Genomic DNA, 19637 nt, shown 5'->3' with positions numbered 1-19637 from the left:
CCTTTTCTACCCTTTATGAAGGAGAATTCCACCTCTACATTTTTTCCAGGACAGTCATTATGTGAGTGTGAGTGAATTTCATGACACCCTCTTGTTGTTCTCTCTCCCTGGCTTCTAGAACTGTTGGCTCTTTCTCCTTGGTAGGGAAAACACATTTGGTGAAGTCTCTTTTTCCCTTCCTCACTTTCCCACAGAAATTTCTGGTGGCCACAAGATTCTCTCAAGGACGCAGCATTAAATAAACTCCCTATCAGTTTTATTTTGTGATTTAGCAAAATCTGTCAACCCCTTGGTTTGTATATCCAGTTGTTTTCATAATTGCCCCAAGGTGGAAACAGTCCAGATGTCTGTCATCACTAAATGAGTTAACAAACTGTGTATATCCACACAATGAAATATTTATTAATGAAAAGAATAAACCATCAATTCATGCAATAACATGGATGATTCTTAAATGCCTTGCACTATGTGACCAAAATCGAGATCCAAGATGGGATCCATTGTATGATTCCACATGTATACATTCAGAAAGTGCAAAATCTAAAGGGGTGGGAAACAACTCAGTTTTTACCAGTACTTGGGATATCAGGAGGGACTGATGACAGAAGAAAAGCAGCATGGAAATTCATATGATGGAATTATCACTTTGGTAGTAAATATATGATCCTACCTCATGGTCCAAGTCCAGACGGTGCACCATCCACTCACAATTAGTTATTGTTAACACTTAAATGATCTGTGATGGTTTTATGAAAGCATTTACTCTGATTCAGGGCTGACCATAAAGGAATAAAAACTTTATAAAATGAATCAAACATTATTATTATAGATGAACAAGATATATACACTGACAAGTAATGAAGAAATTGATTCATTAACTTCACTTAAAAAAGCAATGTTTGCCTTGATATAGTAAGGCTAAATACACAGCAGTGTAGAAATACTAGAAATACTACATTTTAGTCACTATATTGGCCACCGTCTTGATTCTGAAATTATAAGAGAACTAATATTGACAAATAGAATAGGCAAAAATGTGATTCGTTTCAGGGTATGGTTTTTAAGAACAAGTCAAATCAAGTGATGACTGTGACCTTTTCCTGAGGTTGAAGATTATGAGACCATATGCCTCCAACCCACTTTAAGTCTTGGCAGGGGTAAAAAAATGCAAATATTTCAAATGTTCTTGCTGCTATCACAATCCTATATTACACTTTCCTTATTGACAGTTAACTGAAGGAATCACATATTTCCACACCTCTGTCTTCTCTCCTGGTATTTCACAAAAGCATGCCAGCCCCATTTAAACTTTGCATTAAAATCCTTCCATGTTTGGCTGGAGGTGTGATGACATGGAGTCCCTGAAATATAGAATATGGACTAAAGGATTTGTATTCTGTGTTGCGTATGGAAATCTCAAAGGGATAAATATGTCAAAGGGATGAAGTATAGCACAACTGACGTATCATGGAGGACAGGATTATAAAACACATTGAGTTAAATGATAAACCTTCAAAACTGCCTCAAGCACACTGAGCTGGATTATTTACTGCTGTTGTATTCTTTCCTTCATGATGTTTCCCATTTCTTTTCTGTTCAGTGTACCTCTGGCCCCTAGATTTGCTCAATGACATAAAAGAATGGTAAGTGTTGCTTCCAAGCAGAAGCTTCAACAACATGTGGTTCTCCATCCTTGTTGTTCTTCAGCCTCTGGGGTCCTACAAGCAGGTGCTAAGGTTGAACATCTGCTGGGCTGACTCTCTGAGGACCTAGGATGATCAGACCTCTGTCTCTCAAAAGCCCATCTTTATTACGGGATGATAGAGAAGCTAGTTCGTCACAACAGAAAAACCTAACTTATTCTGACAAGTACACAAAGCTTTTACAGTTTATATTTTCTGATCATTCACTTGTTGAAGCCCAAATGCCCAATGTGATTTTTGGAAGTGGGGCATTTGGGAATTACCAGGTGTCAGTCTTGATAGTTGGAGCCCCCATGATGGGATTAGTATTGTTATAAGAAGAGTCAGCAATGAGCTTTCTCTTTCTCTTTCTACCATATCAGAACACAGTGAGGAAGTAGCCACAGTGTGACTCAGCAGGAGAGCTGTCACCAGAATCTAACCATCCAAGCACCTGCAAAGCTGGGAGAAAACAAATTTCTGCTTCTTAAGTCAGGTAGTCTGTGGCAATTTGTTAGGTAACTCTGAACTAACAATAGCATAGGCCACTTCTTCAACACATATGCAATTTTAAATCTGATTTCAAATTTCAGGCCTAAACCGTGCTTGCTTATATGGGGATAATAAACTCATCACAGAGGGTAATAAGGGTGGAAGGCAAAGGGAGTTGGAGGAGCTATGGTCTGATATCCTATTCTATAAAATTAAAGGTAATGAACAGAGGCCAAGAAATGCAATCACAGTTCACCATAATAAATGGGGTTGTGAATTTTACTGATTTCTAAAATACACCCCAAACTGCATGCAATATATCAGGAATCCTTCTATAATAAACAGTTAATCAACCTAAAAGACAATACCGTGGTACTAAAGATGAGAAATTATGGTACAAACATAACGAAGTATGTACAGAATCTGTGTGCAGAAAACTACTAAGTCAGAAGAAAAATATCAATCAAAATCACTGCATAGAGAAACACAGTGAAGTTGTGTGTTGGAAGACTAAATCAAGGTGTGACTTAATTTATTCCCAAGTTGATAAATAGATTTAATGCAATTGCAATCAAAATAAGAATCAATGAAATTAATTCACAATATTGACAAGCTGACCCACATTTATATGGAAATTTAAAACAAGGGACATGAATATTGCCCCCCCAATAAAATGTATGAGATCCTACTTGAAAAATAACTAAAGCAAAAAAAAAAAAAAAACAAGGTTGGGGTGTGTGTGGCTTACATGGTACAGCACTTGTCTGGCAAGTGAGAGGACCTGAATTCAAACCTCAGTACTGGAAGAAGAAGGGAGGAGGAGGAGGAAGAGGAAGAGGAAGAAAAGAAGAAGAGATTGAGAACCATACATATAAAGTGAATTCCCAAGTTCACCCAGTTAACTGATGGCTCTGCTTCAGTATTTCTTCTAGAACTATGGATCACAACAGTGGACTTACCACACACACCATCTCCTCTGCCTCCCAAAGTCCCTTCAAATTTTTGGAAGAGTTATAAAAGTAGGAGAAAGAGCAGGAAGAAGATGAAAAGAGGGAAAGGCACCAGAATTGAAGCATAAAGTTTGAAGCAAATCCTAGAAGGAAGAAAACACTGATTGGATTAGCAGAGAGAACATTTCAAAACCAAAAATTTTAAAATGAACTTCAGTTAAACAGGGTCATCATCAATAAAAACATTTTGAGTATATTATTGGTATTTATTATGTGTTTAAATAGGATAAAGAGTATTTCATTTTAATATTACATTTACTAAGCAAATAATTTAATATATGATATATTTAAGCTCATATATATTATCTGCAGCCTTTGGAATACATAACAGTAGGAAAGGTCTTTATATACTGGCCTGATGTCGATCACATGGTGAGATATAAAAAAGACCAGCATCAACATTCTGTGAACACTGCAAATGTATTTATGTATGCATGTTTGTATATTAAAATTTAAGCAAAAAATGTAAGCTATGAAAATGCTTCCACTACCATTAGCACCATTTTATTCCCAAGGAAACTGAGGCAAGAAGAGGTAAAACAATTTGTCCAAGATCACAGAGTGAAGGGAGTGAGACACAAATCAAGATATCCAGCTACTGGGTGGTCCTGCCCAACAGCATGGAGCATGATGAAAGGACATACACTAGGACAGACCCCAGAGAGATCAGGCATGAAAACTTCCCATTTACTTTTACATTTTCCTGTTGTTTACTACTCTTCCATAAGTTTTTTTCCATTTTTAATAATCACAGCATAAAATTGGCCTTTTTGTTTGGGAATACACAGTTTAGGAATTTTAACCCAAGTGGATTCATGCCACCAGCAGCATAATCAGGATACAGGAGAACTTCCTCCCTTTTACTGTCGCTTGAGAGTCCCATGCAATCTCCCTTCGAGGTCCTTGGCAAACAATAGTTTTGGGGGTTTGAGATCATCATACAGCATAAAGATTTTGAGACTTGCTTATTTCACTCAGCATAAAGCCCTTGAGATTTATCCAAGTAGCTGCATACATCACTAGTCTGCTCCTTTTAGTGCTGTGTAGTATTCCATCCTGTGGACATACACCATTTTGCTTACCCAGTTACCCACTGAAGGATATTTTGGCTGTTTCTCATTTTGGATTTTCCACGAGCAGAACCCACACATTTGTGTACAGGTTTTTGTAGGAACACAAATTTTCATTTCCCCTAGGGAAATACCTAGAACTGTTCTTGCTGGGTGTATAGTTAACCTTACATGAAACTGGTGCACTGTCTCCCATGACTGCTGAACAATTTTGCATTTTCACCAACAATGTGCAAGAGTTCCAGCTGATCTACATCTTCATTAGTATTTGATATGATTGTTGCTTTTTTCAATTTAGCCATTTTCATAGGTGTGCGGTAAGAATGTGTTACCTTTTAAATTTAGAAAATGGAAAAGAACTGAATACCATTGGCAATTGTAAGGCAAATAGGCTATTTCCTAAGCTGCTGGCAGGTAAGAATATAAATAAGAACAAGCTTTGAATTTTCTATTCATGCATTAAATATTTCTTGCACATCTAACATACCTGCTGTGCTCCTCACTTTCATATTGAAACCCTTAGGAATGTTCATGCACTTTGTGATTTTTCTTTTCATTTTTCTCAACCAGGAGGCTTTAACCAGCACTTGCAGAGAGGATAGATGTCTTATTTTAGGTGCTGAATGCCTTAAATATGGCTAATAACATGAACATTGGGTAGGATTTTAAGTATTCATAAATGAACTTAACTATATCTTCAAATAGCCAAGAAATGAAGTCTTTGGAAATAGAAAACCCATTACCTACTTTTGCTTCCAGAAATCTCATCCATTTTCTTGGATATTTTTTATTCTCATTCACCTTGAGTTCAAGTGCACATTAGTAGTTAGCTCCTGGATAAATAGTCATAGTCACACTAGTGTGGATGGATTTCATTCTTTAAAAATTGATTGAAGAAATGAAATTAATTTGCAGTGTTATTATGTATTTCATTCTATGGCAGAAATACTAAAATACAATTAAGATATGGGAAAATTGAAGAATATTTAAGATCCATTGGAGCTCATTAAGAGAGTTTATTATTACAAACAACTTTCATTAAAAAGTGTTTTTTTCCAATCACTTTGCAGTAGGTTTAACCATGTATTTTGAGTGTTTTTTCCTTCTCCTTCACTTGTATTTATTCTTCCCTAGCAGCTGAAAGTACAACTCAAAAGAAATGGAAAATAGATGAGGTCTTCACCCAAGAGAGCTTTCATCAGTAAGTACCAAAGTAATTACTGCACCTGACAAATTCCTACTCCTTGTTTTAGCCTAGTTGTAATAAAAGAAAGATTCAACAGTGGTTTATATTACCTGGCATTGCCTTTAATTTCATCAAGCTCCATCTGAAGAGTTGCCACATTTACACTAAAAGTGCTTTTTCTCTTGAAGTTCATTTGTGAAGGCAGCTGCTGGGGCTTTAATCATCTTTTCTTCAGTCTTTCATTTCTAACACACTGTGATTGATAATGGCTTTCCTAGGTCCCCTTGCAAACCATGTGATTTCTTCACCATATCAGTTCCAGGTAGTCAGTTGTAGAAAAAGCATTCACTAATTAAGAACAAAAGGCCATTTCAAATACTCATACTACAAAGACTCAGCATTTCACATTCATGGCGGGCCACACTCAAAGTTGAGATCCTTCTAGCTGCTGGATCAGGCTATATTTCACCAGCATTGGGAATGGAAGGCTCTCATGTTTGAGAGCTGACAGTATTAAGCAGCTCACAGGAGTTCAAATCTCACCTAGGGACCATTGTCTCAAGGAGCACTTAGGAAAACCTTGGAAATGGGGTGTGCTTTCAGAATCACACTTTAGCACTGATGCTACTTAAAAAGTTCATTTCCTATGACTTTCTCTAAAAATCTGTGGGCAGCAAGAGAGTCTAAAAATTTGATGAGAGTCTGAAAATTGAGTGTAATTATGGGCAAGACATTCCAAGACTTATATTGCAGAAATCTGAGTCAGTAATTGAAATGCACTTGAAATGTGACTTCTATGATGTCTATGCAATGAAAGTACTCCAAACACTTGGGCATGTTAGAACTGGGTTATGGTCAACTTAAGCTTTCGAAGTAGAAAAGCTGGCCAGATTCTTTGATCTGCCTCAGATATTTATGATCAAAGTATTGAGTTCAAAACATTGCACACTAAGGAAAAGAATGATGCCACTAAATGCTGAGCCCCAACTGGGCTAAAATAAATATCCCTATTTCTGAGGTCCAGTCACACATGTTCTGTGGAATACCAAAAAATGGAGTTGGAATCAAACATCATCCTCAAAAGTTCCTGTGCCAGCAAGGAGATCAGGAACATAGGATGGCAGTAAACTGGGGAATTTACCAAAGCAAAGAATTATAAGGATGGTAAGACAGAGCAGGAGTGGTAAAGAGTTGCTTTCACTGAACTCATGACCATTCTTCAATATAGTCATCAGAGAACTAATTGGATGAGGCCAAGAAATTCAACAGTTGGTATTTGGCATATCTACCTCTGGGCAACCTGAATTGCCTTGGGTTTCACCTGTTTTTAGGCACAAAGTTCTAAAGCTATCAGTAAGTAAAAATTTGCTGATTTATAATTGTCCTTCTGTAGCACTCTAGTCAACCTATGCACACACCTACTCAGAATCTCCTAATATTTTCTGTGCATCCACAGAGATGTTTCAGGCAGGTCCCAAAATTATGCTCCAGTTGTTCTTCCACTCTGGCAGTCACTGGAATGTCGGGTATCAGTCACACTACCTGCAAGGGTTCTGCCACATTGATGTGCTTGAGGCTCCTCCACAAGTGAACTGTCTTCTCTAGGGTCTAGTCTCCCAGGAAACTAACTGTGGTTTATACCCCAAAGATGGCACGACATCCCTGTGTGCTTTTTGTGCCAAGTTCCATACAGAAATGCAAAGATGTTCTTTCTTGTCTTAGGCCACAAACCCAGTGCAAGGGGCTGGGCTGAAGAACTGAGTCTTCTTTGTCATCTTTATCTCTCCATCTCTGTATCTTGCTATTTGAATAAAAGTCATTCCAGAATCCAAAAGCATTTGTGAAATGCTGACATGCAATGTGGGATTTGAAATTATTCAAGCAGATTAAAGCCTTTCTCAAAGATTAGATTTTGAAATAGATCATCAGAATGGAAACAAATCTCTACTCCATGGCCAGACCATGTTTCCAAGGTTTGCTGAACACTGTGTAGACTGCCCATAAAAATATTCATCTTCATACAATGAAAAAAATCAAATTATTGAGTATTGTGGACAAGGTGTATAGTAAAGCTTAGCAGGCCTATATGTATGACTCAACAGGAGGGACCTAGAAACTTTTTTAAACCCTTTTTCTTTTCCTTCCCTTCATAATATATAGAAAAACTTGCTAAAATGTGAATTTATAAGTATTCCATGAAGAAAAAGAACTACATATTCACATATTTGAATGAAGTGCTGGATGCATCTCATACTTAAGTTCTCTTCTAGAGCTGAACACGTATCTATGCAGAATAAAAGTTGAGGGTAGCTCTCCTTAAATATATATGTGCTCCAGATAGTGACAAGACCAGGCTTCACTTGGAGTAGCAGTGATATGCTGACTGGCCAGAAATCTAAGAAAAGGGAGTGGAAGATCCTGGAGGAGGAGGTGGTAGCTCTACGTTCTTCCCACAATGGTGAAGGCGCCCTGAGATGTGGGTGAGTCTACAATAAAGAGAGTTGCATATTTTCTAACAAAAAACATCTTCTAAGCATTTCTTCTGACCAAATTATTTTTATCCCTAATCAAATTCCCCCAAATAAGCAAGATCCTCTGAACCCCTGAGCATATTTTGTGATCTTCATTTGAAATGAATTCTGTATTAATGGCTCCTTTTTAATTTTTTTGCAATAGTGAACTCAGGGCCTCTTACTTGCCAGGGAAGACCCTATCATTTGAGCCATGGCCCCAGTTCTTTTGTTTTAAATTTCTTTTACAGACAGGATCTTGTGTTAACTTTGCCTAGGGTTGACCTGGAACCTCAATCTTCTTGTGTCCACCTCCCAAGTAGTTGGAAGTACAGGTATGGGCCTCCATGCCTAGCATGGTTTCAAATTTATTGCTGTGCTGAGAATTTGAGAGTAAAAAGACTACTATACCTATAAACAAGTTAAAGTTTATAGTTTATGCTTCTCAGTTATAAGGACCATGAGATTTACATGAAGATCTTGCAGGCTTATACACTTAGCCTGTGATAACTCAAATCGTATTTGCCATTATTACACATAATATAATTCTATTCATTCATGTCTTTTGCCGTGTGACTTAGAAAAACATTCCTTCTCTGCTGCAGTTGCTTGAACTTGGTTGTACTACTTGCTTGTTGTGGGAGTGCTTGGGGCTGAAGGCCCTGGTCGTGTTACTTGCTTCCATTTGTTTTCTTGCACTCCTGCTACTCTCCTTCATCCCAAGTGGCAGAATTCATGGAGTTCAACTCAAATGTACTGATGATCTACCTAAAATAGTCTAGAAGCATCTTTCTAAATTTATGCTGCAGTGGCAACACCTGGCCACTTTAATTCTGTAGCACAAAGTTGCTACAGAAATTTACTACATGATTGTCTACTTATTTCCACTTTTTGCCAGTATATAAATTCTCTTTCATTTCTCCATTGCTAGTTCTTCATGAAATTATGAGATCACTTAACACATCAGTTCTTCAAAGGGGATAATTTCAATTACATGAAAGCCTCCCAACATTGTCATTAAGGAAGAAATATGGTAGGCAGCAGAGTCCCAGCTTAGATGCACATAAGGAAGAACTAGTGATTACCTCCAAAGTCCACATTTCCCTAAGTACAGCATCATGTTTAGAAAAGTTAAGGCTTTGTCAGCTGGCTGCTAGAATCTGAGATTGAAAGGTTTATGTGTTGATGAGAGAAGGGACTCTGTATCATTCAAAAGTTGTGATCCAAGATGGTGACTAGAGGGAGGAAGCAGATAGCATTCACTCTGTAAATCAAAAATTTTGCTGAAACACTGGAAACACACTGGGCAGAAAAAAAACCACCAAGAATAAGCAAAACTTTGACACCCTGAACCCCCAACCCACACAAAGCTTCTCCCCACCACATTACACTGAGAAAACAGGAGGACTCCCATGCTGCCAGACGCCAGCTCCAAACCCGCTTGGGAGACGCAGAACAGCAGGTGAGCAAATAAGCCGTACGTGGTATTCCCACAGCTACCCCTAGAATAAACCAGCATAGCCTCCTGGACAGACTGATGCCTGCCCCGCAAAAATAAATAAATAAATAAATAAATAACAAAGAACTGAAAAGGAACACACAGCAGAGGGGGCAGGGTGCACTGAGTGCACCAGAGAAGGGGGGGAAGAGCAAGAAGCTGATCTCCACGTGAACTTTCAGTAAACAAAGCCTGGAAAGGCAGACAGGCTGACATTGGGCAGGTGATGAGCCGCTGCCTGAAATAGGACAGATAGTGGTTCACAAAGCTCATCCCCTGAACCAGTGAGCTACATCCAAAGTCAAATGAAGTCGCAAAACTGAAAAACAGTCAACAAACCAGCATAACATGCTGACAGCAGATAGCTGGCTAACAGATCTCTGACCTTGCCCCAGAGAAAGGGCATGACGCAAAGTAACAGGCCCCCAATAAACCAACACAGCAAGAACCCAATGCCATAGCAGGATGGCTAGTGGCCACAGAGCTGTTCCCCAGAACCTGAGGAGAATCCACACCTCACTGAGGAAGGAGCTGACTAAGCAGCTGCTGCTGAAAGACAAGAAAAAGAAAAAACTGGCTAGTCTCCACAACAACCTGGCGAGACTCAAACAGAGATTCTGCTTAAATACCACCATCAAGACTGGACACTGAAGGAGTGACACCAGAGCTACTAAGACTGAAATTCTTTTGTTCTTGAACCTGGAGTTTAAAAAAAATGTCTCTAAGGGGGTTTTTTTGTCTTCTTCACTGTTTGTCCACCATCTATCCCTCTTGATAGCTTTGGTTCTCTATTTTTTTTCTTTTTCTTTTTTTCATTTTCTTTCTTGGTTTCATTAGCTAGCTAATACTAAATTACACACAAACCAGGGACAGAAACAGCACCAAATGGAACAATACAAGATTCAGAGGGAAATGAAGAAAATGGATACCCAGTTCCAGACTCCCATAAAACAATGATAAACTATCCCAAGGAACACAATGAAGCCCACAGGAACACCCTGAAAGAAGAAATCACTGAGAATTTCATGGTGATGTTACTAGACAAGGTCAACCAAAATGTACAGGAGGCATTCAAGAAATTCCAAGACAACAAAAACAAATAAATGAACTCATAGGAGCCTTAAATACATACCAAATTGAAACAGAGAACACCATAAGTAGAGAGAGAAATGAATTAAGGACAAAAATTAACAATATTAATGAGGAAGTGACCTGGAAGACCTCAGAAAAAAGAATGAAACAGAAACACAAAACACAATGGAAGGCCACTCCAGCAGACTGGAACAAGAAGACAGAATCTCAGAACTTGAAGATGAAATGGAAATTAAAGGAAAAACTGAAGAGCTATTACTCAAACAACACAAGACCTTTGAAAGGAATATGTAAGAACTCACCTACTCCATCAAAAGACCAAACCTGAGAATCATGGGCATTAAAGAAGGAGAAGAGGTGCAAGCATAATATATTCAACAAAATAATAACATAAATTTTCCCAAATCTAGAGAAAACTACACCCATTCAGGTACAGGAAGCCTACAGGACACCAAACAGACTTGACCAAAATGAAACTACCCCACAACATATTATCATTAAAACAACAGGTACAGAGAACAAATATTGAGGGCTATAAGAGAGAAAAAACAAATGACATACAAAGGTAAACCCATCAAAATCACAGCAGACTTCTCAACAGAAATATTAAAAGCAAGAAGAGCTTAGGGTGAGGTCTTCTGGCCACTGAGTGAACATAACTTCAAACCTAGGATACTCTACCCAGGAAAACTATCATTCAAACTAGATGGAGCAATAAGGTCTTCCACAATAAGCAGAAACTAAAACAATATATGACCACCAAGCCACCACTACAAAAGATTCTTCAAGGAATTCTGCACACAGAAAGTGAAAGCAAATAAAACCATGAAAGGAAAGGCAGTACCAAACCACAGGAGAAGAAAAGGCAAGAGAATAGAGAGTAACATTGATTCAGCTACACATAATCAAACCCTCCAATAACTAAGACAACTAAATGACAGGAATCACCACATACCTATCAATACTAACACTGAATGTTAATGGACTTAATTCCCCCATCAAAAGACACCATTTGGCAAAGTGGATTAAAAAGGAAGATCCAACAATCTGTTGCTTACAGGAGTCTCATTCATTGACAGAAACAAACACTGGCTTAAGGTGAAAGGCTGGAAGAAGATTTACCAAGTCAATGGCCCCTGAAAGCAGGCAGGAGTAGCAATGCTTATCTTGGACAAGGGAGACTTCAAACCTACATTGATCAAATGAGAAGGACACTCCATACTAATAAAAGGGGACATACACCAAAAGGAAATAACAATTATCAACCTATATGCACCCAATGTCAGTGAACCCAATTTCATCAAACATAGTCTGAAGGATCTAAAAGCTTATATAGACTCCCATACATGGTAGTGGGGGACTTTAATACCCCCCTATCACCAATAGCTAGGTCATCCAAACAAAAAATCAATAAAGAAATCCTAGATCTAAATCACACCATAGATCAAATGGACCTAGCTGATGTCTACAGAATATTTCATCCAACTTCTGTACAATGTACATTCTTCTCAGCAGCCCATGGAACCTTCTCCAAGAGTGATCATATATTAGGGCACAAAGCAAGCCTCAGTAAATATAAGAAAATAGAAATAGTCCCAAGCATTCTATCTGATCACAGTGCATTAAAACTAGAACTCAGCAACCAAAAAAACAGTAAAAATCATGCAAACAGTTGGAAGCTGAACAACACATTGCTCAATGATCAATGTGTCATTAATGAAATAAAAGAGGAAATTAAAAGTTTTCTGGAAGTCAATGAAAATGAAAACATGACCTACCAGAACCTAGGGGACACAGCAAAGGCAGTCTTGAGAGGAAAGTTTATAGCCATGAGTGCATGTATTAAAAGGTCAGAAAGATCTCAAATCAATGACCTAATGCTTCATCTCAGACTCCTAGAAAAACAAGAACAAGCAAATCCCAAAACAACCAGAAGGGGAGAAATAATAAAAATAAGTGGTGAAGTCAATAAAATAGAAACAACAAACAAAAAAGCAAAGAATCAATGAAAAAAATGTTGGTTCTTTGAAAAAATAAATAAGATCGACAGACCCCTTTCAAACCTGACTAAAATGAGGAGAGAAAAAACCCAAATCAGTAAAATCAGAAATGTAAAAGGGGAGATAATAATAAACACCACGGAAATCCAGGAAATCATCAGAGACTACTTTGACAACCTATATTCTAATAAATTTGAAAATCTTTAAGAAATGGACAGATTTTTAGATACTTATGACCATTCAAAATTGAACCAAGAGGACATTAATCACCTGACTAGATCTATAACACAAAATGAAATTGAAGCAGCAACAAAGCATTGCCCAAAAAAGAAAAGTCTAAGTCCTGATGGATTCTCTGCTGAATTCTATCAGACCTTTAAAGAAGAACAAATACCAGCCCTCCTTAAACTATTCCATGAAATAGAAAGGGAATCAACACTGCCTAACTCATTTTATGAAGCCAGTATAATTCTCATCAACAAACCAGACAAAGATAACTCCAAAAAGGAGAACTATAGGCCAATCTCCTTAATGAACATTCATGTAAAAATCCTCAATAAAATAACGGCAAACTGAATCCAATATCACATCGGAAAGATCATTCACCAGGACCAAGTAGGCTTCATCCCAGGGATGCAGGCATGGTTCAACATACAGGAATCTATAAATGTAATACAGCACATTAATAGAAGCAAAGACAAAAAACCTCTTGATCATCTCAGTGGATGAGAAAAAGCCTTTGACATGATCTAACACCACTTCATGATAAAAGCTCTAAGAAAACTAGGAATAGAAGGAAAGTTCCTCAACATTATAAGGCTATATATGACAAACGTACAGCCAATATCATACTTAATGGTGAAAAACTGAAACAGTTTCCCCTAAAATCAGGAATAAGACAAGGGTGCCCACTATCCCCACTCCTATTCAACATAGTACTGGAATTCCTAGCCAGAGCAATTAGGCAAGAAGAAGAATTAAAAGGAATACAAATAGGTAAAGAAACTGTCAAAATATCCCGATTTGCAGATGATATGATCGTATACCTTAAAGACCCAAAAATTTCTACCCAAAAACTCCTAGACACCATGAACAGCTTCAGCAAAGTGGCAGGATACAAAATCAACTTACAAAAATCCTTAGCTTTTCTATACACCAATAATGAACAAACTGAGAAAGAATATCTGGAAACAATTCCATTTACAATAGCCTCAAAAAAAATGAAATACCTAGGAGTAAACTTAACAAAGGATGTGAATGACCTCTACAAAGAGAACTATAAACCTCTGAAGAAAGAGATTGAGGAAGACTACAGAAGGTGGGGAGATCTCCCATGCTCATGGATTGATAGAATCAACAATAGTAAAAATGGCTATACTCTCAAAAGCAATCTACATGTTTAATGCAATTCCCATCAAAATCCCAATGACATTAATCACAGAGATTGAAAAATCTACCCTAAAGTTCATTTGGAAACACAAGAGACCACAAATAGCCAAGGCTATACTCAGCAAAAAGAACAATGCTGGAGGTATCACGATACCCAACTTCAAATATATGACAAAGCAATAGCAATAAAAACAGCATGGTACTGGCACAAGAACAGTCATGAAGACTAGTGGAACAGAATAGAGGATCCAGATACGAATCCACACAGCTATGCCCACCTTGTTTTTGACAAAGGCACCAAAAATGTATGGTGGGGAAAAGACAGCCTGTTCAACAAATGTTGTTGGGAAAAATGGTTATCCATCTGCAAAAACCTGAAACTAGACCTATGTTCATCACCCTGTACTAGTATCAACTCAAAATGGATCAAGGACCTAATATGAGACCCAAAACTCTGAAGTTAGTACAGGAAAGAGCAGGAAACACTCTGGAAGTAATAGGTATAGGCAAGGACTGCCTCAACAGAACCCCAGCAGCTCAGCAACTAAGAGAAATGATGGGCAAATGGGACCTCATAAAACTAAAAAGCTTCTGTACAACAAAGGAAGTGATCTCTAAACTGAAGAGGCTACCCACAGAATGGGAAAAAATATTTGCCAGCTATACATCAGTCAAATGACTGATAACCAGAATATACAGGGAACTTAAAAAAACAACTCTCTCAAAATCAATGAAGCAATAAAGAACTTTCTGTTTAAAAAGTTCTAAACGGAACTTTCACAAAAGAAGAAATTCAAATGGCCAAAAAACACATGATAAAAATGCTCACCATCTCCTTCCTTTATCACAGCCAGAAAGGGAATGCAAATCAAAACCAGAAGAAGATTCCACTTCACTCCTGTTAGAGTAGCCATCATCAAAAACACCACTAACAACAGGTGTTGGGGAGGATGTGGGGGAAAAGGAACCCTCATACACTGCTGGAGGGAATGCAAGCTAGTGCAACCACTCTGGAAAAAAAAATTGGAGGCTTCTTAAAATTCTAAACATAGATCTGCCATACAATCCATCAATCCCACTCCTGGGGATATACCCAAAGGAATGTGACACAGGTTACTCCAGAGGCACCTGCACACCCATGTTCATTGCAGCACTAATCACAATAGCCAAGTTATGGAAACAGCCAAGATGCCCCACTACTGACGAATGGATTAAGAAAATGTATTTATAAACAATGGAATTTTAGTCAGCCAAGAACAAGAATAAAATCTTATCATTCACAAGTAAATGGATGGAGCTGAAGAACATCCATTCTGAGGGAGGTTAGCCAGGCTCAAAAGACCAAAAATCATATGTTCTCCCTCATATGTGGACTTTAGATTTAAGGCAAAAACAGCAATGTGGTTGTACTTGGGTCACATGATAAGGGGAGAGCACTTACGGGAGGTATGGGGATAGGTAGGAAACCCAAAATATGAAAATGTTTGATATCCCCACTGTAGAGGAGCTAATACATCAACCTTAAAGTGACAGAGGGCATCACGAGAAGGGGATCAGGAACCAGTCTAAAGATCAGTTAGAGATGAATCAACTTGGGTCATAACACATTTGTAAATGGAAGCAATGCTAGGAGTCTCTCTGTATAGCTATCCTTATCTCAACTATCAAAAATGCTTTGTCTTTCTTATTATTGCTTGTATTTTCTCTTTAACAAAATTAGAGATAAGGCCAGAACAGGTTCTGCCTAGAAGTCAGGGGGGGGTGTGGGGACACAAGGAGGAGGCAGGGGGCAGGGGGAAGAAATGGCCCAAACAATGTATGCACTTGTGAATAAATGAATTTTAAAAAAACGTTGTACAAGGGAAGGCTACCACAAAAATAGGATAAAATAGATTGCACTACAGTCTTCCTTTTTAAATAACAAATTCTCTTGAAATAGAGAAATTAAATAGAAGTACAAATCATCTCTGTTATACCATATTTCTAAATCTTGCATTCTTACAATACCCAAAAAGTGTTCATTCTACAGTGTGTACACTCAGACATGAACAACTTGATTGCTAGACCTGACAATTGCATAAATGACAACCCTCCACCACAAAAAAAGCAAACTCAATGATGTTTTAAAACAATGTCTAATTTTTTTGCAGAACCCAGATAAGATATATAAATAATTTCTGCTAGTGCTTCTTGATCTAGATGTGACAAGCTGTGCCTTAAATGCAAAGAAATATTGTCTGTGATTATATTTTTCTTTGAAGGATAAAATTATTCTAGACCTTTTACAATGTACAGTATTAAGCTGGGCTCAGTAGTACTCTGTAAACTGAAAAGGTTGATGCTCAAGGGTAAGAATGGGAATGAACAGGAAAGAAAGAAAATACATCCTACTGATAATGATGGGGATGGAGAAATTATTCAAAACCTGTTCCTGTTAGTACCAAGTGACCCTGTCTTTCAAGTGATCTATATTTTCCTTCTGTGTTTGTGAAAAGAGTGAGAAAGCACAGAAATTATTTGTTGGGGAAAAGATTCTGGCTAAAGCAATACTAGGCAGTTCATGTCAATGAGAAATCTTATCAACATGGGGTTTAGGGTCCTTGGTTCTCATCTGGCTTCAGCATTCATTTTCCCCATAGCTTTGGAAATACTAGAGTCATTTTGGGTCTCCATGGTGTCAGTTGCAAAACTGATAACTCCTCAACTGTCTACTTCCAGTGAGCATAGGCAACAGTGTTTAAAAGAACTGGGGACAGTGTTAAGAAAACAATCATATCCTATCTAATTGATGCTCACCCAAAGAAAACATGTCCACCCTCCATTATTAGCTATGATTTCATCACATGTTTTCCTTAATAATGTGGGAGGAGCAAATGGCAAATAAGACAGTCTAATAGGTTAGCCACTCTAAATACCAACAAAATGGCAAACAAGTCACTCTACTGGTACTACCTAACACCTGTTAGAATCTATTTGTCAAGAGCAGGCACCAAAGGAGTTTTACAAAGTCTGTCTACCTTTTAGAGTCATTCTTCCAAGCTGCTAGGAAGGGACCATCTTTCTACTCCCTTCCACCCAATGTCATGGCACAACTGCACGATGTTACTTCATGTTAGTGTCTCTTTCTGGACCCTTGGAAAGCATTGACAAAAGTCCTTGAAAGAAAGCACTGACAAAAGGTTTTTGGAGATTCCCTCTGCTCCACTCTTCATCCTATGTCTAAGTTGCCCCTCATTCCCCATATCCTTTCCTAGCTTACCCTGCAGCATCCTCCTTCAGCCTTCCTTATGGATATCATCAATACTCCTTCAGGACATGACAAAAGAACCCCTACCCTACCACCCATTCACAGAATGTCAGAAGTTCTGACTAGCTCCTTCCATGTCCTTTTTTTTTTCTTTATTCATACCTGCATACAATGTTTGGGTCATTTTTCACCCCCTCCCTTACCCTCCCCTCACCCCCCCATCCCCTCACTACCAGGCAGAAACTATTTTGGCCTTATCTCTAATTTTGTTGAAGAGAGAGTATAGCAATAACAGGAAGGAACAATGGTTTTTGCTAGTTGAGATAAGGATAGCTATACAGGGAGTTGACTCACATTGCTTTAATGTACATGTGTATTACCTTCTCAATTAATTCTTCTTGAATTAACCTTTTCTCTAGTTCCTGGTCCCCTTCTCTTATTGTCCTCTGTCGCTTTAAAGTATCTGCATTAGTTTCTCTGCATTGCGGGCAACAAATGCATCTAGTTTTTTGGGTGTCTTACCTATCCTCACACCTCCCTTGTGTGCTCTTGCTTTATCCTGTGATCAAACTCCAATCCCTTTGTGTGTTTGCCTTGATCTAATGTCTGCATATGACGGAGAACATGTGATTTTTGGTCTTTTGGGCCAGACTAACCTCACTCGGAATGATGTCCTCCAGTTATATCCATTTACTTGCAAATGATAAGATTTCATTCCACTTCATGGCTGCATAAAATTCCACTGTGTGTAAATACCACATTTTCTTAATCCATTTGTCAGTAGTGGGGCATCTTGGCTGTTTCCATATCTTGGCTATTGTGAATAGTGCTGGCTGCAATAAACATGGGTGTGCAAGTGCCTCTGGAGTAACCTGTGTCACATTCCTTTGGGTATATCCGCAGGAGTTGTATTGCTGGATCATATGGTAGATCTATGTTTAGATTTTTAAGAAGCCTCCAATTTTTTTTTCCAGAGCGGTTGTACTAGTTTGCATTCCCACCAGCAGTGTAAAAGGGTTCCTTTTTCCCCACATCCTCCCCAACACCTGTTGTTAGTGGTGTTGCTAATGATGGCTATTCTAACAGGGGTGAGGTGGAATCTTTTGTGGTTTTAATTTGCATTTCCTTTATGGCTAGAGATGGTGAGCATTTTTTCATGTGTTTTTTGGCCATTTGAATTTCTTCTTTTGAGAAAGTTCTGTTTAGTTCACTTGCCCATTTCTTTATTGGTTCATTAATTTTGGGAGAATTTAGTTTTTTGAGTTCCCTATATATTCTGGTTATCAGTCCTTTGTCTGATGTGTAGCTGGCAAATATTTTCTCCCACTCTGTGGGTGGTCTCTTCACTTGAAAGACCTTTTCTTTTGTTGAGGAGAAGCTTTTTAGTTTTATGAAGTCCCATTTATCTATGCTATCTCTTAGTTGCTGAGCTGCTGGGGTTCCATTGAGAAAGTCCTTTCCTATACCTATTAGTTCCAAAGTATTTCCTACTCTTTCCTGTACCAACTTTAGAGTTTGATATTAAGACCCTTGATCCATTTTGAGTTAATATTGGTATAGGGTGATAAACATGGATCAAGTTTCAGTTTTTTGCAGACTGCTAAGCAGTTTTCCCAGCAATTTTTGTTGAAGAGGCTGTCTCTTCTCCATCATATATTTTTAGCACCTTTGTCAAAGATAAGTTGGTTATAGTTGTGTGGCTTCATATCTGGGTCCTCTATTCTGCTCCGCTCGTCTTCATGTCTGTTTTTGTGCCAGTACCATGCTGTTTTTATTGTTATTGCTTTGTAATATAGTTTGAAGTCAGGTATTGTGATACCTCCAGCATTGTTCTTTTGACTGAGTATTGCCTTGGCTATTCGTGGCCTCTTGTGTTTCCATATAAATTTAACAGTAGATTTTTCAATCTCTTTAATGAATGTCATTGGAATTTTGATGGGAATTGCATTAAACATGTAGATTACTTTTGGGAGTATCGACATTTTTACTATGTTGATTCTACCAATCCATGAGCATGGGCGATCTCTCCACTTTCTATAGTCTTCCTCAATCTCTTTCCTCAGAAGTTTATAGCTTTTCTTGTAGAGGTCATTCACATCCTTTGTTAAGTTTACACCTGGTGTTTGATTTTTTTTGAGGCTATTGTAAATGGGGTTGTTTTCATATATTCTTTCTCCATTTGTTCATTATTAGTGTATAGAAATGCAAATGATTTTTCTATGTTGATTTTATATCCTGCTACCTTGCTATAGCTGTTGATGATGTCTAGAAGCTTCTGAGTAGAGTTTTTTGGGTCTTTAAGGTATAGGATCATGTCATCTGCAAATAAGGATATTTTGACAGTTTCTTTACGTATTTGTATTCCTTTTATTCCTTCTTCTTGCCTAATTGCTCTGGCTAGGAATTCCAGTACTATGTTGAATAGGAGTGGAGATAGTGAGCATCCTTGTCTCATTCCTGA

General features: G+C 38.0%; 1 protein-coding gene across 2 annotated transcripts in view; it reads left to right on the top strand.

Moving 5' to 3' along the window:
- Positions 1 to 5417, top strand: part of LOC141415522 (E3 ubiquitin-protein ligase UHRF2-like) — a 74370-nt gene extending 68953 nt beyond the window's left edge. Inside the window, exon 7 of one of the 2 annotated variants that reach the window (XM_074052224.1) lies at positions 5389 to 5417. The gene's annotated coding sequence lies outside the window, so the exon portion shown is untranslated. Of the gene's footprint in view, positions 1 to 1600; positions 1623 to 5388 lie in introns of those variants that run through there. The other variant, XM_074052226.1, reaches the window with a different exon arrangement.
- Positions 5418 to 19637: the final 14220 nt, after the last annotated feature.

The sequence above is a fragment of the Castor canadensis genome, chromosome 13 (genome assembly GCF_047511655.1).
Source record: "Castor canadensis chromosome 13, mCasCan1.hap1v2, whole genome shotgun sequence".
Taxonomy (NCBI): domain Eukaryota; kingdom Metazoa; phylum Chordata; class Mammalia; order Rodentia; family Castoridae; genus Castor; species Castor canadensis.
This window is presented reverse-complemented; position numbering and strand designations above follow the sequence as displayed.